Here is a 27,853-nt window from a genome sequence, read left to right as displayed (position 1 = left end):
TCCACAATTTAACCTCTACTGTATTTTAAAGACTGTCAGGGTTATAATAATCATTTACTCCTGCCTTCTGTTTTGTTTTGTTTTGTTTTGTTTTACCATCTAACATTTCAATTTTGTAGTGCCATTTAAACTGCTGTTTCAATTGAAATCTTACCATTTTATAAAATGGGTTGAGGGTTTCATTTGCAAGTGGCATATAAATACATAACTGCTATAGCTATTTTAGTCATTATTTCCATTTTAAAAATTGATTTAAGAAAGAAAAACAGATCTAGTAATATTTTTGATAACTTTTATTTCATAGAACATTTATGCTTATATATTGTAATCTATCTCTAAGTGTAGAAGTTCATCCATACAAATGGACTGATATCATTGTACCTCGTGCATTAATCCTTTTAATATATCTTTCAAATATAATAACATTTCAATAGAATTAAGCTAAGAAGAAAAGATCTATTTGTCTGATCATGTTCTCTGCATGATCCTTTTTTATTTCTTGCAAAAGATTTTTTTCAGGAAATAAAATTTGTTAGCTTTTCCCTTTGGCAATACACCTCTTGTCATGGTTAAAGAAGAAGAGAGAAGTACAATTAAGAATTACGATTAATTCGGAAGGCATTATCAAAGTAGCTGTAATTCATCTCTACATGTCTTCAGTATCAAGTAGTGTCGGGTCATACTAAATAAAAATAAACAAGCTCTATAAGGTAAGTCTATTTGTTTTTTTCACTTGCTCAATGCGGTCTTTACTCACTAGAGAGAAGACTGGGCATTAAAGTGTTATATTAATTGATAGACTCAGTAACCAGAATTCCATTTTTTAGTCAGTCAGGTGTTACACAAAAAAGGTGTCCCCATGAGTACAATGAGATTGAAACCTTAACCTTTGGTTCCACTTTACCAGAGCAAGTCACACTACATTGACTTGATATATGAGCACAGAATAGGGTATTAGGAAAAGCAAGGAAATTTTAAAAGAGATAAATAGTGCCTCCAACGCTTTCATGTTTAACAACTTGCTTTTAAAAAAAAAAACTCCTTGGAAATTCAGATAAATAAGATGTTTGGATTAATCTATTTGTTTCCTTATTTTTCTTCCATTTATCATTCTGTTCTCTGCTCCTGTGCTTAGAGAAGTTGTCGCTGTAAAAAAATAAAAAGAATGGTAAACTTCATATAAAGGCCCTATGCAGGGTATTCTAGGAGTCACATAAAAACTAAACTTTTCCAGGTGTGCAATGTATGTATTATTAGTAGCTTATTACAAAGTAGAAAGGTTTATTTGAAAATGTATGTATCCATCTAACATGTTTTGTAGCCTCCATTGAAAACCACCAACTATAGGTTAAACATGTAAACACACTATGATTATTCAGAATGATTAAATTTACATTAAAATAAAATCCTCAATTACAACCACAACTGAGTGCCAACATTTCTGTCGCTAAGCGAGACATTTATTAAGTGAATTTTGCCCCATTTGACAACTTTTCTTGCCAAAGTTGTTAAGGAAATCACTGCAGTTGTTAAGTTAGTAACGCAATTGTTAAGTGAATCTGGTTCTCCCCATTGATTTTGCTTGTCAGAAGGTCGCAAAAGGGGTCATGTGATCCAGGATGCTGAAGCCATCATAAAATATGACGAGTTACCAAGTGTCTGAATTTTGAATTTTGAACACATGACCAAATGTGGGGATGCTGCAATAGTTGTTTTTCACGATAATTATTCCTTTTTTCAGGGCCATTGTTCTTCAAACAGTCACTCAATGAACTGTTTTAAGTTGAAGACTACTTGTAATTCCTGCTTCACAAATTGTATTATTTTAGTAGAAGAAATTAGGGCTGTTACCTAGCCAGTTCAGTTTGACTTATGCAACTCAATCTTAGTTCTTCCTCTTCCCTTCATAAAGAGGCATAAACCAAGGGTGAAATGGTTCATACCGGTTCAGGTGAACCAGTGGCAGCGGTGGCGGGTGGTTCAGAGAACCATTAGCGGCGGCAGTATGAGGCTCCACCCACCCAACCAGGAAGTAACCTGTTTTTTACCTTCTGCACATGTGCAGAAGGCTTTGCACATGAGCAGAGGGTCCAAAATTTCATGTGATGCACACACGCTCTCTCGCTCCGCTCCTGCGGTATGCGCACTTCCGAACCAGTAGGGAAGGTAAGTAGATTTCACCCCTGGCATAGACCTTATCTTTCTGTTTTGTGGAAATAAATGCACTTGGCAGACGGTGTGTAAATCGCTGCCAAGTTGGAGATAAAGACCTGGGTGTGTGCCAAAGTGTTTCCTTAACCCTCGGCTGGCTGTGTTTGTGTGTGTGTGTGGACGGGGACAGATCACATACATTGACAAATCCTGATTATTAAATATTTAGATAATTCTCATTTTGAAGGGCAAAATATAAAAGCATTTATTTGCAACCATGGGTTTTTAGCAAAAATTATATACAATTGCAACAATCTGTATCAGTTAAATGTATCCCCTCCCTAAAATTATCCATACTGTCTGTCAACAACTGAGTCCATATCTTCATGGAAGGTCTTGTGAAGAATTGAACTTGTTTTGTGATATTTTCATCTATACCAGTGCACAAGAAATAGATTTTTGTTCTTCTATACTGAATTGATTCAGTTGTATTAAACAAAGGAATAATAAATCTAGCTCTGGGTTCCTGATATAATTTGCAATAAAGTAATGGATCAGATCTTCTACCTGTGAATTATCAGAAATGCATAAATGTGTGTAATTGGTAATCTTCTATATCATCTATCCAAGTAGGTTATTGGCTTTGTTTGAAAATTAAGTTCTGTGAAAACTTGTCTCAGGGAATGAGATAAAAGGCATTGTAAATAAGATGGCATTCGTTTTCCATCTTTAAGTTATTGGTACCACTTGGCCAACTTAAACTTGTATAGATGCTGTATCTTGTCTAGAATAGTTAAAAAATAAACAATACTTCAATCATATGTGGCAATTTAGGGCATTCAGCAGATCCTGAACTAGTGAAAATAGTGACAATACATTTAGGCTTAAATTAATTCATCCACTACTATTAAATTGTTAATGGGAGCTTTGTCTTACCAAATAAGTGTTGGGCATGACACCTATAATATAAATGTATTACTTCCTTTATCTGTATATAAATTTGTGGAAGGCCCATTTTTGATCTCAACATCACTGCCAATGTACATGGGGGTGAAGCTAGAACTGATCTCATGAATTTGTGCTGCATCATTACTAATTCTTTTAGCTTACTTAAATCCCAAATGGGGACCTCATATGCCAACTGGGAGATTGTTTCCCCCTGGAAGATTGAGAGATCTGGCTGCACTAAACAATGTCCTTTGGAATAGGCGGACAAGGGAACAAATGGCTCTCATTGATCTCATAGCCATTGTTCTTGAGATGCAATTTGTGTTTTCCATAATAGTGTTTCAATAAAATGGACACTCCAACACCTGAAAGATAAGATAAATTATTATCTGAACTGTTTGTTAACTAATGCAGGTAATACCACTGCAATACCTTCCAACATTCAGACATTTCAGCAAAAGTCAAAGGACATTTTGACTTCCTCTCTTGGGATGGTTATGTTGGAGCCAGCATTTCATTGGAATTTATTTCTGTGAATTATTATGGATATGACTCAAATAGCCTGTTTACATTGTAACAATAGGTCACTGCTGAAAAAAATACCTACCATTCTCATGTCAGTGGGCTAGAATATCCCTTCAGAAAACCACTTTTTGTGCCAAATTTTCCATCTGTTGTCTGTGTGAGAAACAATCAGTAGGGAACTTGCCATGTGTTGCAATTTTATTTCTGCCTCTAATCCAGGTTTCCTCCCTCCCGCTGCCCCCCCTCCCAATTCTGTTTATGAAATTCAAGTTATTTTTCCAAGTAGCACTTGCAACCTGCTTCATGCTGACTTGGGAAAACTAAGAGGTCTATGGGAAAAATAAGTGCCAGCATAAGCAATTCAGGCCCAGAAGAAGCTAAACAAAATTATGTGATCATCAGCACTGCAATGTGCTCTTGGCTGATGACTGCATTCATAATTCTTTCAAGTAAATATTCTATTTCTTCAGGTCTCTAGTCACAGCAAATACAGGTTTTCTTATGATAATAAGATCTAGTGACATTAACATTACTATCAAAATTGTTTGACCCAGGTTCATTCCCAAAAAGTTTGAAGAGCTCTTGAACTTGGTTGGATGGTTGTGATCAAATCCAAGAACAACAAAAGACCCAGCAGGCACTCCTTCATATTGTACAAAGAAGAGAACAACAAAGTAACATTGTCATTTCATACATTGCAGGAATATCTTAAAAGCTCAGGAGAATTTTCAACCAACACAATATGCATACACACTTTATACCCAAAATTACACTAAAGCAGAAGCTTGTCCACTCCAAGGTTAAAAAAACACCCAGACACAAATTGAGCATTGTGATATATGCAGTACAATGCAGTGAGACATGTGCAGATCTGTACATTGGAGAAACAAACATTTCACAAGCGCATGGCACATCAAAGGAGATCAAACATATCAGGACAAAATTCAGAGGGCCATCTGCATTTGAAAGCCAAAGGTCACTCTTTAGAAGATAGCAAAGTCCACATACTGGACAAAGAGGTCTGCTGGTTTGAAAGAGGGGTCAAAGGGGATGTCTATGGTAATACTGAACAGCCCACCCTTAACAGGGGGGGGATCCGGCACCACCTATCTCCTGTTACAACTGAACTCCTTTCAGCATTTCCAAGAAAGTTCTTGGAAACCATTTGCATTATTCAGGTGACCCTGCAGGCACATATAAACCCCCAAGTAACTTTAACGACTCTCAGAAAGAGTGCTAAAGACCAGATGACTGCAAGGATTCGCCCCCATTCTGTCAGAACTGAAGAAGCTTCTTGGATAAGAAGCAAAATATCTTCAGAGAAAAACAAAGAAAGTCCAGTTACCTTTTGAAAAAGCATCTTTGCAACAACTATAACCTGGATGACTGAGAATCTCAATTGACATTTGAGGGAGAAAAACTTTTTTGGATCTAAGTAATGGGCTTCATTCACTGAACTTGCTAAATTGATGGTTAGTATAATTCCTACTTTTAGATTGTGCTAATCACTGAGTTTAACTCAAGAATGCTACAAGATGTCTCTGGGATTAACATGATTTAAAAGTAGCCACTGCATGACTTTTAAACAAACCATGTCTGAATAATTTTGTAGCTGTATCACTGAGGGAAGAGGGTATGTGGTTACTCAACTCGTTACTTTAATACGTATGGGTAAGGTAAGATCAAGATAAATATAATCAAAACATTTGCTTATTTTACAAGATTGCTAGGCTAAAGCAGAAGATAAATTAAGCATTTGGAGAACCTCAGAAACCTATTTCAGGAAGCACTGATGAATTTTATGGAATAATTAGAAATGTCTCCTCTCTCCAAACTATTTGTAAAAGTGCATAACCTGAATTAATCATATACTAAAATCTGGTTACTGGTATTACTGTAACAGTGTGGACATTGAAAAATTGACCCATCTTTGGTACAATTCATTGTTTTGGGTATGATATGAAGACTTTTTCCTAAGACAAAATAAGACTTGGCCACTGTCCTTTCAAATGAGAGAGAATAAAGCAAAGCAAGAGATTCAGTGTCTAGAAACTTTGGACTGGGTGGGGATAGGGTAAAAGTGTAAAGACAAAACAAAAAAGCACAAAACACAAAAAAAACACAACACAAACATAAAAAAGCACCAAAAAGTGTAAAGTGGCAACTACAGTCATGCAATCAAAGCTTGTTCCTTTTTTATGTGCTTTGCATGTGTGATGTGGTGAGCCTTCAATATTACAGTCACATGTCACTATCTTAACTTTTTCTAACCCATCTTCTGAATGACCCTGTTACTGTGGTCTTATTGTTAGTCGTCTTCTTGACAATATAAAACTGAAAAAAGAACTCTCCATGAATACTTGTATCATGTTTTACTTCAAAGGCAAACAAATGAACAAAAAAGGAATAATTGGAAAAAGCATACCGGAAAACCCCAAAGCCTTTTTCAGAGTTTTCTGAAGTGCCCTGCCTCTCTCTCCTCATCAGTAACTATCTCCTACTCTATTATTGTTAACATAAGCAGTATAAATAGGAGACTAATCTTTTACCATAAAAATGACACAGAATATAATTAAGCTCTTACCCAGGCAATTTCACTTTAATTTCAAATAAAAATGAGAGCCTTGGCCTGCTAGTAATTCAAATACATCAAAATTTTCTAATCCACCATCTTGCAGACTTTAATCTACCATTTTTAAAACATAGTTGATCACTTCTTCTCTATAGCAAATAGCAACGGTATGAAGTTTATACATTTTGTACAGTTCTTTCTAATTACAGGGTGAGAAATTTGAATGCTGAGTTGGATTTTTGTTTGAACAGAACTGCAGTCAAACCTTTCTTATCTTTGTTTGCCTAATAACCTAGACATTTTATTCTTTCATACAAAGACAGTATAAAACATTACATGCAATCCTTATATTGCATACAGCTCTAGCTCACCTTGACGGATCTCAAACTGCTAAATAGCAACAGATCAGATTAAGACTTTGATAGGAGAACAGCAGGAATTCTCAAGATTGCTTGCTAGACTAGAAAATTAAAAAAAATATATCGGAAGAAAGTATATCAAGCCATTCCCATACTGTTACCAAATAAACTACCTATCTATTCATGTAGTCATTAGACAGGACTGCAGAAATCTGGTTGACCATCTGATGACACTGAAGAGGTGCCCAAAACTCTGGACCATTTATAGTTTTGCGATTCACATTCACATGATGGAACATGGGGGCGATGATGTCAAAATCCTGCAGCACATCTGGCTACAGAAAATAAATAAAACCTTATATGCAGTGTCAGGCCAAAGATAGTGAAGATTCCACCAAATGAGCCAGGAGCACAATCAGTAGCTTTCTAACTACTTTATCAGTTCATATTCTGCAAATTTACATCTACATACATTTCGATACATTCTGTATAACTATCCCAAAGGAAGAAAAATAGAGAGAGAATCTACTTTTCTGTCAAGTAGTTGAAAGGAAGTTGGCAGATTCTGAGAGCTCAGCTTTTCCAATGTCCAGCTTCCATCTTTTATAGCTGATAGCATCTGTGCTGATTCCCACAGCAAGTTTTCACACTTTGTTCTGATCTCAGATCTGTCCTCCATGTTTTGATGTGCCAGTTCCTTTTCAAGTAAAAGCTTGTTTATGTTATGCAATCATGATGGATAAATACTCTCTACATCTCACTGGAGAAACTGTTTAGAGTGTATGAAGATATTTCAAATCTATGGTGGAAATGTAAACAGTATGAGGGGACATTTCCTCATGCTCAGTGGACATAACAAAAAAAAACCTAGAAAATTTGGACTCAGATATATACACTAATTCAAAAGATTGTAAAGATTAATATACAATTGAAACCAGAGAATTTTCTTTTGGTACTAACCAATAAATAGTTAGAAAAAAAATTATAGAACTTTGTCTTTATACATGATAACTGCAGTGAGATTATTATATGCATAAAGATGGAAAGATTCAACATCAACTACAGTAAAGGAATGGATGGTGAAGATATAGGAAATTGTTGAAGTGTCCAAACCTGTGGTGGGTTGCTACTGGTTCACACTGGATTGGGCGAACTGGTAGCGACAGTGGTGGGAGGCTCTGCCCACTCACCCAGACGCTTCTGCGCATCTGCAGAAGCACCATGCGCACGCACAGGTGCACACACATGCACAAGCAAACCGGTAGCGACAGGATTTGGAACCTGCCCCAGGCTAAACTGACTTCTTTGAACAGAGAAAAGGTATTATCTAAATTTATTGTTGACTGGAAATCCATTATAGACTTTCTGCATGAAACAGAAAAAAAGCAACTTTTGATAAATGATGTTGACAATTAGAAAAAAAAATTATAGAAAAAATGAAAATTATGCTGTAACCATACAGTTAGATGTACTGTAAATGCATATATTTATAACTCTTGTAAACTATTTCTTTATATTTTCAGGGGGAGGGGTTGCACTTTTGGCTTTGGCTTTTTTTTCTTCTTTCTTTTCTTTATTCTATACATTACTTTCTGTTAGTTTTAATCTTTATTAAAATTGTAATGAAGTGATAGATGATAGATAATGATGTTGATTGATAGATGATAGATAGATAGATAGATAGATAGATAGATAGATAGATAGATAGATATAGATGACGGATGATGGATGACGGATGGATAGATAGATGATAGATGATAGATGATAGATGATAGATGGATGGATGGATAGATGGATAGATAGATAGATAGATAGATAGATAGATAGATAGATAGATAGATAGATAGATGATAGATGATGATAGATGATAGATGATGGATGGATGGATGGATGGATGGATGGATGGATGGATGGATGGTTGGATGGACAGATGGACAGACAGATGGATAGATGATAGACGGATAGATAGACTTTATCATCTTAGTGCTGCCAATTTAATCTTCAGCAGTCTTATTTCATTCTTCCTTTGTTCCACCTTTCTTTTTTATTTCTGTGTGCCTTTGAGTCAGTCTTGACTCCTGGCAGCTGCCTGAACAAGACCCTGTCGTTTTCTTAGCAAGATTTCAGAAATGGCTTGCACTTGCCTTCTTCTTCCTAGGGCTGAGTGAGAATGGCTGACCCAAGGTCACGCAACTGGCTTTGTGCCTAAAGCCAAACTAGAACTCCTAGTCTCTCAGGTGCTAATCTGGTTCCTTAATCACTACACCAAACGGGCTTTCTCCCTTTCTCGGAATGGTACCATATAAAGAGAATTTGAGATTTAGAAGGTATGTAATAAAAAAAATCTAGAGAAACAGAATAAAGAATAGAGATAGAAATAATAAAGGCATATATTTCATATCATTTGGGATTAGAGGTTCTCTGTCCCTGCTGTAGATATTATATAAATGCTCATTTGTAACTATGGAGTCCCAAGTCGTGAGTTACAATGATATAATTCAAATCACCTCTTCAACATTCCTTGGTCATCCAACACCTCCATTCCCAATTTCATACTCCAGAGTTTCCATATGACATAAAGGACACTACAACAGCAAGAAAAGAAAAAGTTGGTTAGGAAAACTGGTGGGAAGATGGCATGCTAGATTTAACTCTCCCCACATAGCCCCTGGTAATGTTTGATCTTTATGGATGGAGCAATCAATCACCATTTCTTTCATGCAACTCTGTTCCATTGGTGGTTTTTTTTAATTTATTTATTAAAAAGCAATAATTTTTCCATTGTTCCACCTCACTCCCACCCCACCTATCCATTCTAAGAGAAAATATTATTACTCCAGAAACCAATGTTCAGGCATTATTTTTAGAACAAAACAAAACTGTGCTCGGTTGTCTTTTTTTAATTAAAGCAAACAATTTGACTGCATTTCCTCAATAGATAATATTGATTCTAACATAGGTCCAGGTTTCATTCCACCAAGGACAATAACCAGCTGTCCCTACATTCATTTTCACAAACTCCAAAAGGAATTGATTATCGTCCAACACTTCTTGGTAGCACCAACTGGATACTTTGAAATCTGGCAGCCGTTTTATGACAGCATCAAAGGGATAAATAATCTCTCCTTCCAATAAAGCTTTTTAACCTTCCAGAATCAAGTGCAAGTCTTTATTTAACTTTTCCAGAATTATTGTGGCATCCGAGAACCTTAATGGTATAAAGCCCATTCTTTACATGATTTAAGCAAGCAAGTTATATTTACGAATGAAGGCAAATATATTTTTTCCAGGATCTGTCTTGGACCTTGCAAGATATATTTAATTGGCTTTAGGCAGAAAATAACATTGGAATATAGCTGATATTCCTACAGCATATTTATTTGTTTACATATTGAGGAAGAACACAAACACACATAGACAAAATTGAAGTCATAATTTGTTTTCCCATCTCCCCTTTTTCATTTAAGTAGCACAAATCCTTGCAGAGTTAAATACTGAAAATCTCTGTGATGAAATACTGATTTCTTTATTTTTTTTATGAATCACAGTAAATAGTAACTGTTTAAAAAATAGGGTTGTTTTCCATTTAGGTGTGACTGATAACACAAATATATTCTTACTGTCACAGAGCTAGAGGCTGCTCTGTCCTTTCTTATAAATAAAACCTGCCTCCTTCTTATAAATTATATGACAATTAGAACCCAGCTCAACCGAGAGGATTTGAAGTTCAAACAGCTCTTAGATCTCTCTCAGCTACAAAGCATTTCAAAGCAGAAATGCTATATTAGGGATTGAATAAACTGACGAAAAATATGTTCAGGATATTGGAAAAGCTTGCCTGTGCTGTGGATCTGCTTTTAACTGGAAGGGAAACATAGATTGTGCACTTGAGCTGGTATTCCCCCACCCCACCCCCCAAAATTATTCAGATGGTTTTGCCTTAAAGGGAAAACTCCTTTAGAAGTCAACTATTCTGTGTCCTCTCATTCAGTCCCCTCTTCAATTACACCTGAAAACAAAGCCCGTTTAGGCAAAATAAAGCAATCATCTCAAGCAGCCATTGTCATGAGTAAAACCAAAAGTATTACTGCTATTGTGTACTATATCTGAGGATGTTGGGAACTCGGTTTATATGTGGAATAGGTAGGAAGCCTTCTTGTCTTGAACCAGGTAAGCCTCCATCAAACTAGTCATGTTGAGAGGAAGATGTAGTGGATGTAGTGAAGAACCTTGGTGGCCAACCCATTTATGGAATAAATGGAAAAAATTACAACTGTCTTTGTTAGGAAGAATAGCAGTAGTTAAAATGAATGTTCTGCCCAAGTTTCTATTTCTTTTTCAAATGATACCAATACTTAAAAAGGATGCAAATCTGGAGGAATGGCAGAGAGGCATTAACAATTTTGTTTGGGTAGGGAAGAGACCGAGAGTTAAATTAAAAATAATGCAGGATACACGTGAAAGAGGAGGTTTGAAATTGCCCAATCTAAAATTGTACTATGAAGCAGCTGTTTTGTCAGCAATTAGTGATTAGATTAATTTAACAGATGAAAGAATACTGAATATTGAAGGATATGATTTGCTATATGGTTGGCATGCCTTAGTCTATGAGAAGAAGGTGGATAGGACTTTTAAAACTCATATACTAAGGCATGCCCTTAGTGTTTAGAAAAAATACAAATATAAATTGAATGGCAAGATACCCATGTGGGTAGTACCCAGACATGCAATAGAAAATATAGAAAGTATAGAACAAAGACAGGATGTAACTACTTATAAAGAACTTCTGTTTACAGAAAGAAATGTACTACAGTTAAAGCCTTTGAATGTACTAAGAGAGGAAAGGGCAATTCAAACCTGGTTTCAGTATGTACAGCTGCAGAATAGATGGAAAAAATATCAGAAAATTGGTATTATACAATGTGAAGAAAATTTGATAAAACAAATTAGGGACCAGAGTAGAATGCATATAAAAAGGTTGTATAATATTTTGATAGAAATAGACTCGGAGGCAGAGTTAGTTAAAGATTGTATGATAAAATGGGCACAAAATTTGAGGAACCAATAATGATGGAAACATGGGAAAGGATCTGGGTAAGAAATGTAAAATTTACACAAGCTCAAAATTTGAGAGAAAATTTTTATAAAATGTTTTATAGATGGCATTTGGATCCTAAAAAGTTAGCTTGTATGTACCCAAATTTACAACCCAAATGTTGGAGATGTGATTTTGTTGATGCTACCTATTTTCATGTTTGGTGGACTTGTAAAAAAGTTAAAAGCATTTTGGATAAAAATATGGTGGATTATTCAAAATATTTTTTTTAAAAAGGATAAAGTTTACTCCACAGTTGTTTTTGTTAGGTATCATTACAGATTGTACGGCTATAGAGACTAATTTGATTCTGAACTTAATAACTGCAGCAAGACTTTTGGTGGCACAGTACTGGAAGAAGGAAGATTTACCTACTATTCAAGAATGGACATTAAAAGTAGTAAATTTAGCAGAAATGGCGAAAATTTCAGCATATCTAAAGGACCATTCAAATGAGAAATATATGTTAGAATGGAAAAGATGGATTGATTATATTCAAGGCAAATATCGGGCTAAAAAATTTCAAATAGCTTATGAATGATCAAAGAGATTTTATAAAGTACTTAAATTTAGTTTAGTAAAAGGGGAGTTAAAGTTCAAGAGGGGGATAGGAGACTATTGATAATTAGCTTATGTTAGCTTATGATTGTCAAATGTTATACCCTGTATTTTGCTCTGGGAAGTGTGGGGGGGAGGAAGGGAGGGGAAGGGGAGGGTTGGAAGGGGAGCGGGGGGAAGGGGAAATGTTTGTAAAAAAATTTAAATTTTTTCAATTAAAAAAAAAAGAACCTTGGTGGCACAGCAGACTAAAGCACTGTTAAGTAACACCAGCTGCCTGTAAGTTTTACTGCAAGTTCAAATCTCACCAGGCTCAAGGTTGACTCAGCCTTCCATACTTTCGAGGTAGGTAAAATGAGGACCTGGATTGTGGGGGCAATAAGCTGACTTTGTATAAAATAGAACACCGATTTGGGGGGGGGGAGGCAAAAAGCCCTACTAAGCAGGTATATACAAAAGTATGAAAGCTATTGCTTAACACATTGTAAGCTGCCCTGAGTTTCCAGAAAACTCGTGGCATATAAATCGAACCAATAAATGAATAAATAAATAAATAAATTGTGGGGAAAAGGTAAGGAGATAAGGAAGGCACCCTTTTTCCTATATGTATGCTTGTTTTTGTTGTTGTTGTTGTTGTTGTTTTTCTTTTTAAGTGATAAGGGCATCTGAACTACAAACTGTACCTGATGGATTAAACTTAATTCTTCTAGCCTTTGCTTTGGAGGGATATTATAATATGATAGCATGATGCAAGTATTTACCTCAGAACTTCAATCAATGATAGCAGCACAAATGATCTCAGAACTTTGATCCAAGGTTAGCCTCCAAAGATAGGAAATGAACTAGTATGGTTGGGTATGTTTTATTTTTCAAGACATATATAATGGAATGTCTATGATATATATACCAGCATCTGGGAAGATATTTTTCTTAAACCACAGAAGCAATCAATTAAGAAGAAAAGCAAAACATTCTCTAAATCATAAGAGACCAGTCCAGCTATAATGTAATGATCCAGGGAATCTGCCTTAGTTGAAGATTATGGGATTCTAGCTACTGTAGGAATGTGAATCCTGTATTTGCACTCCTGTATTGAATGTTTTATTTTATTCTTTTCTTTGTGGCTCTTTTCTGGAGATGCTTTTGCAGTTAAAGTTGTTTTTCTACACTTTGCTGAATATTTTTTTTTCACTTTCTACTTCATTTGTGCATCTATTGCTTTTGAATCCACAAACTGTTTGACAAAACAGAAGAGAGGGTAGCTGCAGTTTCCACTGTTTGTGCAGACTATCTGTGCAGACACCCAAGCTTTGTAGTAGCTAGTTGATAAGACAAATGAAAGTTGAGTTTCAACATTCTTGTAGGAAGAAGAACTATTGAGGTAGCATCAGAGCTGGAGCCTTAAAATGATCCCAGGACTTTCTGGAACTGGGAAAGAACTTGAATAGCATTGAAGATAGGCAAATAATGATCCCTTCCATCTATAGCTTATTCCATCAGCTGGATGGGGCATATATGGCTGGATTCAGGAAGCGAGTAATGCCTTTTTAAGGAAGGGGTTACAGCGTGGTTGGATTCAGTTACAATGACAATGCACCATTGGAAAGCCTAAAAAAACCAAGTTAGGGACAGATTGTCATGGAGAAAATTTATGTAGTTGCTAGGAGTTAACAGTGCCTTGATGTCACATAATCAATCAAAAACAAAGAAGTTGTTGTCATCTGCCTTAAGAGAAACAGGAGTTTTGCCTCCTTCTAAGAATAGGGATGTGGTGGCTCAGTGGCTAAGACTTGGCTAAGCTTGTTGATCAAAAGGTTGGCAGTTCAGCAGTTTGAATACTGGGGTGAGCCCCCGTTACTTGTCCCAGCTTCTGACAATTTAGCAGTTCGAAAGCATGTAAAAAATGCAAGTAGAAAAATAGGGACCACCTTTGGTGGGAAGGTAACAGTGTTTGGTGTGCCTTTGGCATTGAGTCATGCTGGTCACATGACCACGGAGACGTCTCCGGACAGCGCTGGCTCTTCAGCTTTGAAACGGAGATGGGCACCGCCCCCTAGAGTTGGGAACGACTAGCACATATGTGCAAGGGGAACCTTAACCTTTATCTTTACCCTAAGAACACCAATTCTTTTTTTTTCTAAGAATTTTTTTATTTTTTTAAACAAAACATAAAACATAAATCCATCATCCATACAATTGCAAACAGTGTGTCAGTCGGTTACAAGTCTTTTATGCTTCCTCACCATATTCATTACTTACTAATTATCTAATTTCTCATATTTACCAGTCTAATAAGTATCTTTGTAATATAATCCTCATTAATCATTTAACTATGGCTTCCCCCTCTTTTCATAAAAATTATTTTCAAATATTTATATTATAACATTCATTTTTTCATCCTAGGTTAACAATAGTCATACAACTTTGTATTATATTTCTACCGTTCTTATATTATAATGGTCTCATCCCTATTTCATTTCCATGTTTTATTATCTAGCCATTGATAAAATCTTATAATATTGTTTATCTTCCCTAATTCCAAATGTCAATTTGTTCATTTCAGCACATTCCATAATTTTCTTAATAAATTCATCTTGCGTTGGTATTTTCTCATTTTTCCAGTTTTTAGCAACACAATTCTAGCCGCTGTTAATACATTCACAATCAAATACTCAATTCTCTATTATATGTTTCTGGTTCAATCCCTAATAAAAAAAATCTCTGGTAGAACACCAATTCTTCATCTACCAACCAGCCTCCAGCCTGGAGAGTCCTGGCTGAGCCTGTCCCTAGCAGGAATATAAATATAGACAACGGGGATAACAACTTTTGTGTGATATTTTTTCTGCTGATTCAAGGATGGGTGCATAGAAATTTATGTCACTAGCAGAGAAAGCCCTCAGAAATAAATGTGTTGGTATCTATAATAATCTGTATCCCATGTATACAACCTGAATTTCATTCTAGAATTCTGGCCTAATCATTTTTTTTTTAATTTGATTTATATGCCGCCCTTCTCCGGAGACTCAGGGCGGCTTACAATGCGTTAAATTCTGGGCTGGGATAAACATGTCTTTAGCACTTTGGGACACTTTTATAAAACTTTAAATCAAAATACATATTGTTGAATGGGAGAAAGTGATAACCATTGACCAAACACCCAAGATAATTCCTGGCAATTGCTGCAAGATTGCCTCTTATATTTCATTTTATTAATAGCTATTTAAGTATTAGTGTTCAGGAGAGGGTAGGAATCATACTGAAATATATCACTAATTGAAAGTTAATTATACATTGTCTATTGAGTCTTTCCTAATGGAATCGGGGCTTTAGAAAAGGGAAGCTATCCATTATAAAAGTCTTTTTTTCGTGTACTGTTTGCCACATCAGTAATTCTAGATCCAACTATTGGGATACAGATATTAATGTGCTTAAAATTCAGCTAGTCTTCTAATTTAAAATGTTATGTGACTCGCCATCAAATTGACAAGAATACTGCATTTAATGTCTGTTTCTAACAGAAAACAAGGTGAGTTTAAAAAAAACAATTAAGGAATTGAAAACGCATATAATGCATTTTGTGGATCGGAAAAAGTTTACTTTCTGTCTGTAAGCTGCACTCTTGTGCAACCAACTGCTTGCTTTAATTCTTTCTTCTGTGGGAGTCTGTTAGTCAATTGTGTGGCCAGGGTTCAACAGTGGTTAAATTGTGGGAATTGTTATTGAGAGGCTCGTTTCAAATATCCCTGCCCATAAATTTCCCTGGGGACTTTGGGAGTCACTCTCTCAAAGGGTCACCACCTCCAATATACACTACATAAACATGACAAGAAAATAAATAATAAATAAATAAATATGCATATACCCACATATATGACACAGAGAAACAACACAGTCTAATTCGGATAAATACATGTACAGTACATGGCGAGAAAAATGAATCTTGCGAGTTTACCAGACGGATGGCATAGGGAACAAAGCTGTTACAGTATCTGGTAGTCCTGCTAGAAATACTCCAAAACCTCCTCCCAGAGAGGGGCAACAGAAACAGACTGTAAAGTGGGTGTGTGGGGTCTTTAACAATGCTTCGACCTCTAAGCACTAAGCGCTTATAAACAGTATCCTGAATAACAGTAAGCAAGCTTTCTATTATCTTCTCGGCTGTCCTTACCACTCTATGTATAGACTTTCTAACTGAGGCACTACTGTCACCAAACCAAACAGTGATGCAGTTTGTTCAAACGCTCTCAATCATGCCTCTGTAAAAAGTGGTCAGGACAGAAGGAGAAAGAGATGTTCTTCTCATCCAATGCAGGAAATGCAAATGCTGGTTTGCACGCTTCACTAAGGATGATGTGTGGAACGACCAATCAGATTGTTAGTTATCTGCACCCCCATTTTGCAATTTTCTCTCGACTATCTGAATGTGAGAACAAGCTCTACTGATAATAAGATCTTCATTCATTTTCAGGTCAGCCCCATTTAGTAGCATCTAATCCCTGGTTTTGATTGCCTGCCATCTCTCCTTGAAAGAGTTTCATTTCTGAACAAAGCTGTTTAGAACATTGGGCCATCTGCCCTCAAAGCAGACGTGGTAAAGTCCACTCTCATTGGAAATTACCTAAATTGTCATCAGAGGTAAATTGACTTGCTGACTGAAACTCGGAGCTGTTCCTCTGTTGAGCTTTAGCCATGAAAATTACCTGGCTATTTGCATAGCCTACTGTTTGACATACAAAACTAGATTTACACGGTGTGTTTATTCTTTCCTGAAGCACAGCTTGAAGAGGATATGAGAATGTAATAGACATGACCCAGGTAAAGTCTTTGGCATTCATGTCAGTTGATATATTGTTTTAACAAGCGGCTCTGTCTGTCAGGGCAGACAGCATTTAAGTGGGACATGCTGAACTGTGTTTCACAGAGCTGGAAAGGCAAGGTACATCCTCCCAGACTGCTTTCCTTTCCAAGTGTTTCTCATCCTAACTGAGAATGATTAGGAGGGTCCATATTTTTCAAGCCTGCCTTATCTACGTTTCTTGGCATACTATGTGCTCCGAATCCATTAGTGATGTCCATTTTGCTCTCAGAATTCATGGAGGCTTAACACTAAGTGGATTTTCCATGAATGGGATTTTCCCATGTATTTTGCCAGTACCAAATGTACCCGTAGATAATGCAGGATTGAAAAATAGGCACCACTGTAATCATACTAATGGGCTCCAAACCCATGGGTGATGTCCATTTTTCTCTCCAAATTCATGGACACCTAATCCTAATTGGATTTTCCAAAAATGGGATTTTCCTATGTATTTTGCTAGGAAATGTAGACAAAGCAGATATGAAAAATATGCATCATCCTAATCATACTAATGGGCTCCAAATCCATAGGTGATGTCCATTTTTGTCTCCAAATTCATGGAGACCTAACTGTAACCCTAAGTGGATTTTCCATGAATGGGATTTTCCTATGTATTTTGCCAAGAAATGTAGATAAGGCAGACTTGAAAAATATTCACCATCCTAATCATACTAATGGGCTCCAAATCCATTGGTGATGTCCATTTTGCTGTGCGACTTCATGGAGACCTACCACTAACCCAATTGGATTTTCTGAAAATTAGATATCCCCATGTATTTTTCCTGGAAACAGATAAGGCAGGCTTGAAAAGCATGCTCCTAACCCTACTAATGGGCTCCAAATCCATTGGACATGTACATTTTGCTCTGTGAATTCAAGGAGACCTACCCCTAGCCCTAAGTAGATTTTTTACAAATGGGATTTACCCATGTATTTTGCCAGGAAATATTGATAAGGCAAACTTGAAAAGTATGCATCTTCCTAACCATACTAATGGACTCCAAATCCATTGGACATATCTCTTTTGCTCTGCAAATTCATGGAGCCCTAACCCTAACCCTAATTGGATTTTTTGCAAGTGGGATTTTTCCATGTATTTTTCCAAGAAACGTAGATAAATTACTTTCTGTACTCATTCACCCATGTACGTGTACCATTGTACTGTGCAGTTGTTCTAGTTATTCTCCACACCTGCAATAGATATTACTGTTACTATGGGGTCAAAAAGCCCATCAACCTCTTGTCCATTCCCCTTACTCAAAAGGAAAAGGCCTTCCCTGACTGATCCTCAGCCCCAGCATTAGCTTTTAAGTGGGAAAAATATATTATCCACAACATAATGAAGAGCACTAATAAAATTCACACCACCATGATGCAGTCTATACCTTTCTCTGTAACAATAACCATGCATATTAGAAATCCAGCTGTAGAAAAAATGCAGAAAGTGCTTTCATTGAACATAAAACATAAGTTGAGGAATAAAAGTGCTGAAATGACATAGTGACATAGCACTTAAAAACAAAGCTCTAAATATTTATGAACATTCTAGTCAATGCATTTGGGTTATAAAAATTTGACTCTTTTTCTCTTTGGCTGAGTATTTTGCTTTGTGTGAATTCACTTTGTGTGAAGTTTTCGAGGAACATAGACCTAGCATAAACCGAGGAAAGCCTTGTGTGTTTCTCTGTCATATCTATAGCTATGGCTATAGCTATCTTTCTACCTAGCTAGCTATCTCTATCTCTATCTATATATTTATATCTATATTTACACACACACACACATACATAGAGAGTAGATAGATAGATAGATAGATAGATAGATAGATAGATAGATAGATAGATATGCACACATAGAGAGAGAGAGAGAGAGAGAGAGAGAGAGAGAGAGAGAGAGAGAGAGAGAGAGAGAGAGAGAGAGAGAGCATGATATGAGGCAGGGGTGAAATCTAGCAGGTTCTGACAGGTTCTGGAGAACCGGTAGCAGAAATTTTGAGTAGTTCAGAGAACCAGCAAATGCCACCTCTGGCTGGCCCCAGATTTTGCAATGTCCTTCCCCCAGGAGTGGGGAGGAAATGGGGATTTTGCAGTATCCTTCCCCTACTACACCCACCAAGCCATGCCCACCAAGCCACACCACGCCCACCAAGCCATGCCCACAGAACCAGTAGTAAATAAATTTGGATTTTACCACTGATATGAGATGATACAGATGTACAGTGTAGATGTAAAGATGATATAAACAGATGATAGATAGATAATAGATGAGATAGAGATAGAGATAGAGATAAAGAGATAGAGATAGAGATAGAGATAGATAGAGATAGAGATAGAGATAGAGATAGAGATAGAGATAGAGATAGAGATAGAGATGGAGATAGAGATAGAGATAGAGATAGATCAGACTGCAAATCTAATTGCTAGAATTCAGCATTATAGTAATGCTGTTAATACTCCAAAGCATCACTAGAAAATTTAAAATAATAGCTGGCTGCAACTGAGTTTTTTGCTTTGAAAAATGCTGGGAGGGGTAGGGGGAGTTAATTTTTCTGATATTTCATGATTTCCATTTTTGTTGGGTCAAGCATTTATGTGTGTAATTTTTGATCTTGACTGTCCAGAAATAATGATTCGGTTCATTTTAATGTATGTAAGCGTTTAATTTGAAATACTTCAGAAAATTCTCTCTGAGGTGCTATTATCAGAAGATGAAACAGAATGAAAACAATTGGTTTGTACTATGCATTTTGATATTTTCACAGATTTAGCTGCATGTGAATTCCTTGAATATGTTAAAATAACTCTTGTGGAACCAATCAATGAAATATTATCTCAGGATGACTGAATGAAACAGCGGGTCTGTTCATAAAGTCTGCAGTATGTGGTCAACAGAATCCTTCATGTCTGCATTCTGTTACAATACTAGTTTCTCTGCTTAATTAGGATCAGAGAAAAAGAGAAAGGTTTGCTAATACTGACCTTTTCCTCACGATCACCACACAATGTGGTCCTGAAAGTTGTCAGGAAAGCCACCAAATGACTGTAGGCTCTTGGTGGTTTGGAGCAGTTGGCTGGGATTGGACTAATGGGGTCAGGTCTCTCTCTCTCTCTAAAGAATATTAATTTAGTGGTGAGAAAAATATATTAAAATTATTAAAGGATATTTTACATCCATCACTTTAATACGAATTGAAAATGTAATGTTAGATGAACCATATTCCACAGATAAATCCCACCCAGATTCCCTTTTGCATAGTACATGTTAAGGCTTTCATCTGCTAATACATCAAGAAAAAAACCCCGCACACAGTAATTAATTTTCATAATGTGTGGTGATGCATACAGATTACCAGAGAGCACGATAACTCTCTAAAGGCACATCAATATTTGACAGAATTGTGAGATCAAAGCAGAAGTCATTGAGAACTGCATTCAGGACCATTATTTTGTTTGTAAAAGATAAGCATCTTAATTACTCTGATCTCCTTTGCAGAAAGCAAAAGCAAAAAAAGTAAGCTATATTAATTTGTGAAGTAGGGATCAAAGGAATGTCAAGGCTTGCTAGATATTCACATTACATTCTATTTGAAACAAGCAAGATTAAACACCCTTGTCAGATATCTCTTGAGGCTTCTACTACTGTTGCTACGATTTTAAATCAAACTGATTTGCAGATAGGGCATAGGAAATTATGTTATGATAGTTTGGATTTCTGGTGTTTTTGGTTCCGTACTGGCAATTTTGACTGGCAACAGCTCTCCAGAATGTCATGGTGTCCAATCCATTATTCAGAACACAAACCCAAATTAAATGTTTCCAACAGACATTTATTTAGAACTACTTGAATCCATCTAGTGAAGAGAAGACATCCACTTCTGAATAAGTGGTTCCATCATCAACTGCTTTTGCTCTTATGAATATTACAATATTCACTTGGAACCTGCTTTCCTATTACTTAAGTCCATTTTTCCATGTCTTTCATTTTGAAATAATAATGAAAATGTCTTGAACTTCTGTGTAATATCCTTTCAGATATTTGAAGAGTGCTATCATATCCCCATTCAGTCTTTTCCTCTCAAAGCTAAGTATATCCAGTTCCTTCAGTCTCTCCTTATAAGACCATTTTTACTTCCCTCATTGTTGTCACTGTAGTTTTCTCAACTGGTTTCAGTTTCTCTGAACCTTTCTTAAACTGTAGCATCCCAAATTGGACACAATTCTTCATGTGGCATCTAATCAATCCTATCTAAACATACCAGTGAACCCCAATGGAACTTTTATAGAATCGACTCCTATAATCAGAATCAACTCACCCAAGCATTGTCTGTGGAGATTCTCAGTCATTGAGGTCATGGTTGTCCCAATGCTGCTTTTTCAAGAGGCAACTGGACTTTCTGGTTTTTTTATTTTTTATTTATTTTTTATTAATCATATTTCTATGCCGCCCACTCTCCGAGGACTCTGGGCGGCTTACACCAAAGACAGTATACTAAATAGCATATTGCCCCCAACAATCTGGGTCCTCATTTTACCCACCTCGGAAGGATGGAAGGCTGAGTCAACCTTGAGCCAGTGAGATTTGATCCGCTGATCTGCTGAACTAGCAGTCAGCTGAAGTAGATGCAGTACTACACTCTAACCACTGCGCCACCTCGGCTCTTCTTCTTCTTCGGAGCTGAAGAAGCTTCTTGGATGAGAAGCGAAACGTCATCCAAGAAAAACCAGAAAGTCCAGTTGCCTCTTGAAAAAGCACCTTTGGGTCACCCAAGCATTGATTCCTAAGGAAATTGCTGGTGAACCCCACCTCTACAAAGTATATCACAATGAGGCTCGTGAATACTATTGTTTAGTGGCAGCAGATATATTTGGGGAAATCACACATATACACACACAAACATGTGCACACACTAAAAAATCAGGTTGCCCCCACATTGATTACTTTCTGGGGGAGGGGGGAATCAAACCACTAAGAATCCAGTTCACTTCAGAAGGATTGGATTGGATTGGATTGGGATTGGACCTAATTGGACTGAATTGGACTGAATTGGACTGAATTGGACTGAATTCAATTTCAATCAACTAATTTCTAGTACAATTGAGATATCCTTTTCTGCTTTCTGTATATTTTCATTTTTCAGAGTGCATTTTCATTCACTGGATGTATTCAAGTAGCCATCTATAAAGGCTTCCAAAGGACAACAAACTCCAGATAATAAAGAAATCATCATGGAATGTCTCTACCATCTTGTCAGGGATATTGTAAAAGATAAATAGAAAAAAGACTTTTTAACTTCAGAGCAGTACAAACAGCTTTATCTAGAAATCCATAAATAGGTCAAGCTGTTGGATGCAGGAAACTTCAGCAGCAACTTATATTTGTAAGTAAAGGGAAATTATGTTGAACATTTGGATACTTTAGTACTAGGCAGTCCTTCTCCTAACATCAACACCAGGGAATTGATCTTTAGCTCTCCAGTTTGCCTTAGTATAGGATACATCAACTTATTTTCATCCAAAATATAGACACTCCTAAGGTGAACAAAATTGCCAAAAAGAAAATGCAAGACAGAACATATCACCTTCATACTGTTCACTGAAGACTGCAAATAAAGTGATTTATCTGCTGGCAATATTTGCTTTATTATTACATAAATAGCCTCAGCTTCTTCCCATATTTGTACAAGATGTACATGATTATTTCTTTCTTTACTGTGCTCATTTACCCCCAAATTTAAATAGTACAGCTAGTCCTCAACTTACAATCACAATTGAGCCCAAAATGTCTGTTGCTAAGTGAGACATTTGTTAAACGAATTTTGCCCTATTTTACAACTCTCAAGTGAATCACTGCAGTTATTAAGTTAGTAACACAGTTGTTAAGTGAACCTGACTTTCTCATTGACTTTGCTTGTCAGAAGGTTACAAAAGGTGATCACATGATCCCAGGACACTGCAACAGTCAAAAATATGAACCAGTTGCCAAGCATCCCAATTTTGATTATGTGACCATGGGTAATGGTCGTAAATGTCATCGTAAATGTGTAAAATGTAAATGTAAATGTGAAAAATGGACGTAAGTCACTTTTCCCAGTGCCATTGTAACTTTGAATGATCACTCAATGAACTGCTGTAAGTGGAGGACTACCTGTATAAGATGGATTGCAGCGTAAGACTCCTAAAACATAAAAGCACTGTTAAAATCAAAAACAAATTCCAATTTAAAAATACACAACAAAAAATATAACTCAGTAAGATATGTGTTAGCTTCAGCATCTTCTAACCGGGCAACGCTAACTCCCAAAAGACCATATAATGGAATTCTTAGCAGCCTAATGGAAGAGCATCAAGGTCACTACAAGATGGATGTCTCTGAAGGAAGCTGTTCCCAAAGAAAAGGGTTACCATGAAAAAGGTCTATTGTTCATCTTCCAAACAGAGCAGGAATCTTCTCTAAACAGGACACGCAGACATAACAAACTTGTTGAACCTAGAGGAAACAGTCCTAATGACACGTAGGAGTCAAGCCATAACAGGGTTTTATAGGTTAATGTCCATACTTTCAATTGTACCCAAAAACCTATCCAAAATCTCATACAGTGCCCTGGTATAGATATTACATGGGTAAAGAGAGTTTCATTCACACCAGCTGTTGCATTTTGCATCATTTGTCCCAGCGTCTTCAAAACCATCTTCATAAAAGCACATTGCGGTAAGCTAAGTTTAGAGAACTAAATATAGGACTCTAGTAAATTACTATGTCAGCCAACTGATTTCCCTTTTTTGTTCCCCTTGTGGCCTGCATTCATCAGACAAAACATCTATTTTAAAATGTACAGAATAATTATATAGTTCTTTTTTTTTTTTTTTTTTTTTTTGTTCACATGAAACTTGGAAAAATTAGATCTTGTCATCAGGCCAAAAACATACATCTTCCTCCTGTAAATTGGACAATCTTCACAAAACCAAAATAGATGACTGGGAAATGCATGAATAGTAGTCCTGAGATGTTTATAAATCCAAACAAATAACAATTCTAAGAGAGAGAAAAAAGTTGTGAAAAAACCTTTCCCGAGCATTTTTATGAGTATATTTTCAGAGGATTTGGTTTCTCTCCAGTCAGTATCATGCATGTCTAAAGTTATTTGCCAAATTGTCTTAAAGTACATAAGTCCTGGGCTGGGTCCAAATTATGACATTTGAATCAACCCAAAAGTATCCTTCATCTTTTACCATTACAAGGGTTTTAAAAATGTGTTTATTACAGTGACCAGTATTATATTCTGCACACATTCTTGCACAAACCGATCCTCTTAACAGAAAAAAAGAGTTGGAAGGGACCTTGGAAGTGTTCTAGTCCAGCCTGCTGCTCAAGCAGGAAAAGCTTGTTTAATATTTTGAAGTATATGGAGCATGATCTACAATTTGGTCCTCCTAGTCATTAGCAAGAATTGCAGGTGGTGAAATAAGACAAAGGGTGTATTTCAAATTAACTAAAACACTCCAAAATATCTTAAGTAAACAAAAAGATCCAGGAGCTGAAGAAGAAGAAAACAACATGATGAAATCTCCTTAATTTTACAGAACATGAACAGACTTAATCTTAGCTGGGAAACTGTGAGTATCACATCAGTTACACACCATTCAAAGCAGAATAAAAAAGTTAAGAAGGAAACAAAAAGACCAGGACATTCTGAGTTAGCACTCAACTTTTAGGTAAGTAAGGATTTACACCAGGATTAACATCAGACAAATAATCAACAGTAAACAACAACCCAATCAAGGACCCAACCAAGGAGAATAAACCCCCACCAACTCTGACTGGGCAAGCTATTTTTTTTATAAACAGGAAGCACACTCTATTTCCTTCTAACACTGAAGGTGTTAGCTAAAGTAGGAGAAGAGGAGGCACAGCTGCGGGGGGTGGAGTTAAGTATATCATCAGTTTACAGTCATTGCATTCCCACAAACACTCCAAGTCCAACCCCTCCTGAATTCTGTTGACCCTTATCTGGAATCAATTTAGCTTTAATTGACCTGATTCTGGTGTATAAACCGGAATAAATCTTCTATGCTGCAACCTTATGATTATGAATGATTCTTTGCTCTTGATTCATTGCTCCTGACAGCTAGTCAAGTAACAAAAATGTCTGCAAGAAAAGCAAAACAAGCTCAGAGAGCACTAAGGGCTCCACATTTTGAAATAAATATGTTTTTATCAAGGTGAGATCTTGAAACTTGTTTGGCAAGTTGGTATCCATACTAAAAGACCATCTGATTTCATTCATTAGAAAATTCCAACTACCCTGTTAGCTACAATTTAGGATACATTTTTTAAAAAAATTCTTAAGTCTCTAAAATGACTGCATTAAAGATAAAAATATATCTAGCAAATCAAGCCATTATGGTATCATTAAGGCAAAAATATTATTGAATATAAATATGACAAATGTGTTGCTCTAGGAGACTAATTTATGTTATTCATTGTACATCAAAGTGTACCAACCCTTCCATGATTTACATGGCTTATTTTGATACGGTTGAGTCATTTTTCCTATATTATAGATACCCTAGTTTTTACACCACTGTGCTTTCTTTCAAACTGTTAGTAATGTAATATGTACTATTTCTTACTCACCATAAAAACAATCTCCAATGCATAATGCTTCCTGCCGCATAACACAGCATTCCTTTAATTTTATGTCCGTTTAGAAAAAGCAAGAAAACACCCTGTGCAAATATTTTTCATTCTCTATATAATTTCAACAAATCACTTAAGAAGAGAAGGAAAGATCAATATTAACAATGAGAGAACCATGTATCACCATCTGCACACACCATGATGGCAGACAGCTCCATAAAGGAGAGTCATAAAAATTGTGGTTTTCAACCCTAGTGTTGGAAATAAAATTGAAAAAAAAGAAAAGATCCAATTTAACTGACAGTCTGGCTGATCATCTGAATGCAATTTAACAAAATGAGTTCAAACCCAAAACAATACACTAAGATAATGCTGTCAGACAGATGACTGCTTCTACATATTTTTATGGCTACAGATCAGTGAAAAGAAAACCTTTCTCATAAGTCTGTCTGTCTGTCAAATTTCTACCTTGCCACAGTCTAAACAACAATCTCTCAGCAGTTTACCATAACAATAAAAAGAAAATATTTAATGATACAGAATCTAAGATGCTAAAATCCATTAATCACAATTAAACAACAGTGTACCCCAAATATCATCACCAAGTGATCTATTTTCTACTTTTTTGGAAAGCAAATCATATCTGAGGTAAAAGAGCCTCAAATAGGAGGCCATTCCAACAGGCTAGTCCTGTTATGGAACCCCCTTTCACCCAAGACCTCCCAAAAATGAAGAATAACCAGTTGTCTCTCTTGGAACAATCAAATCAATAAGTCCAACTCCTGGTGTGGTCAAGCTATAAGAGAACTTTAAAGGTTAAAACCAGCACTTCAATTTGCACCATTTGGAACATTATTTAGAAAATTGTTGGTCAAGAATTCCAAAGGTTTCTGAGGAAATGAATTGTTTGGATATATTTCATTTGAGCTTCAGGCCACAATACAGTACAATGTTGGCTGTGTTTGTTGTTGACTTTTGGCAGATCCAGGATCAAGGTAGTGCATCCATCTTTTTGTGCTCCTTGATCTCTCAGCAGCTTTCAATGCTGTTAACAACTGTATCCTTCTGGATTGACCGCAGGATTTGGAAGTGGGAGAGATGATGTTGTGGTGGTTCTCCTCCTTCCTTTGTGGTTGGTTCCAGTTTGTGTTGATGTGGGAAGAAAAAAAAATAACAATAACAAATATTCCAATTCAGAATAACAAAGTTGGAAGGGACCTGGGAGATCTTCTAGTCCAACCCCCTGCTCAATCAGAAAACCCTATACTATTTCAGACAAGTGGCTGTCCAATCTCTTCTTAAAAACCTCCAGTACTGAAACACCCACAACCTTTGGAGGCAAAGATTATTACTCAAGATTATCTGGTATTTCTCTTAGGCCACAATAAGGATTTAGTGTGACTTTAATTCTTTTTCAGAACCACAGCTAGTCTGGGGCCATGTCCAGAACAAAAAGTCTAATGCCAAGTAATTCCAGCTTTATTCCATTACAATATCATGTTTTATTCTTGATGGAATTTGCAGGATTCCATTTCCTTGGTAGAACCAGAAGTCTCCCTTTCCCAAATGATGAGAGCAAGACAGGTTTCCCCAACTGAAATGCCCTGTATTTATAGAATAAGATTCACATTCTGTTCTGTGTCTGTAAGTTTTCTAGTTCATTATCCAAACAGCAGCAATCAGCACTCTGATCATGGTTTTTGACTGTTTAAAATGGTTACGTAGCCTAGTCTTTGCAGCAACTTCATAGCATACAGTAGGTCAATGGTGCTGAGATAATAGCAATAGCACTTAGGCTTATATACCACTTCATAATGCTTTACAGCCCTCTCTAAGTGGTTTACAGAGTCAGCATATTGCCACCAACAATCTGGGTCCTCATTTTACCAACCTTGGAAGGCTGAGTCAACCTTGAGCCTGATGAGAATCAAACTGCCAAACTGCTGGCAGACAACAGAATTAGCCTGCAATGCTACATTCTAACCACTGACTCATAATAATGTCATGTCATGTCCACAGTCCCTCACATGTGGGACATATCAGGTCTTGGTGCATTAAGCCATTCGGTTTAACAATTACATTAAACTCCTGAGTATGGTAATGTGTTGGTTTAGCATCTAATGTCATCATATATCACAATCCCAAAT

General features: G+C 36.4%; 1 long non-coding RNA gene across 2 annotated transcripts; it reads right to left on the bottom strand.

Moving 5' to 3' along the window:
- Positions 1–776: 776 nt before the first annotated feature.
- Positions 777–20,428, bottom strand: LOC117660579 (uncharacterized). Of its 2 annotated transcripts, none has more exons than XR_015731950.1 (3): positions 20,048–20,428; positions 9,063–9,140; positions 777–1,146 (listed from the first exon to the last, which is right to left on the bottom strand). It is a non-coding gene; the product is annotated as an uncharacterized LOC117660579 (long non-coding RNA). The 2 variants fall into 2 exon arrangements; XR_004589710.2 differs by lacking the exon at positions 777–1,146 and adding an exon at positions 7,112–7,252.
- Positions 20,429–27,853: the final 7,425 nt, after the last annotated feature.

This window comes from Pantherophis guttatus, chromosome 2 (genome assembly GCF_059756535.1).
Source record: "Pantherophis guttatus breed Tessera chromosome 2, ASM5975653v1, whole genome shotgun sequence".
Taxonomy (NCBI): Eukaryota; Metazoa; Chordata; class Lepidosauria; order Squamata; family Colubridae; genus Pantherophis; species Pantherophis guttatus.
The sequence above is the reverse complement of the archived record's forward strand: the minus strand, read 5'-3'. Positions and strand labels throughout refer to the sequence as shown.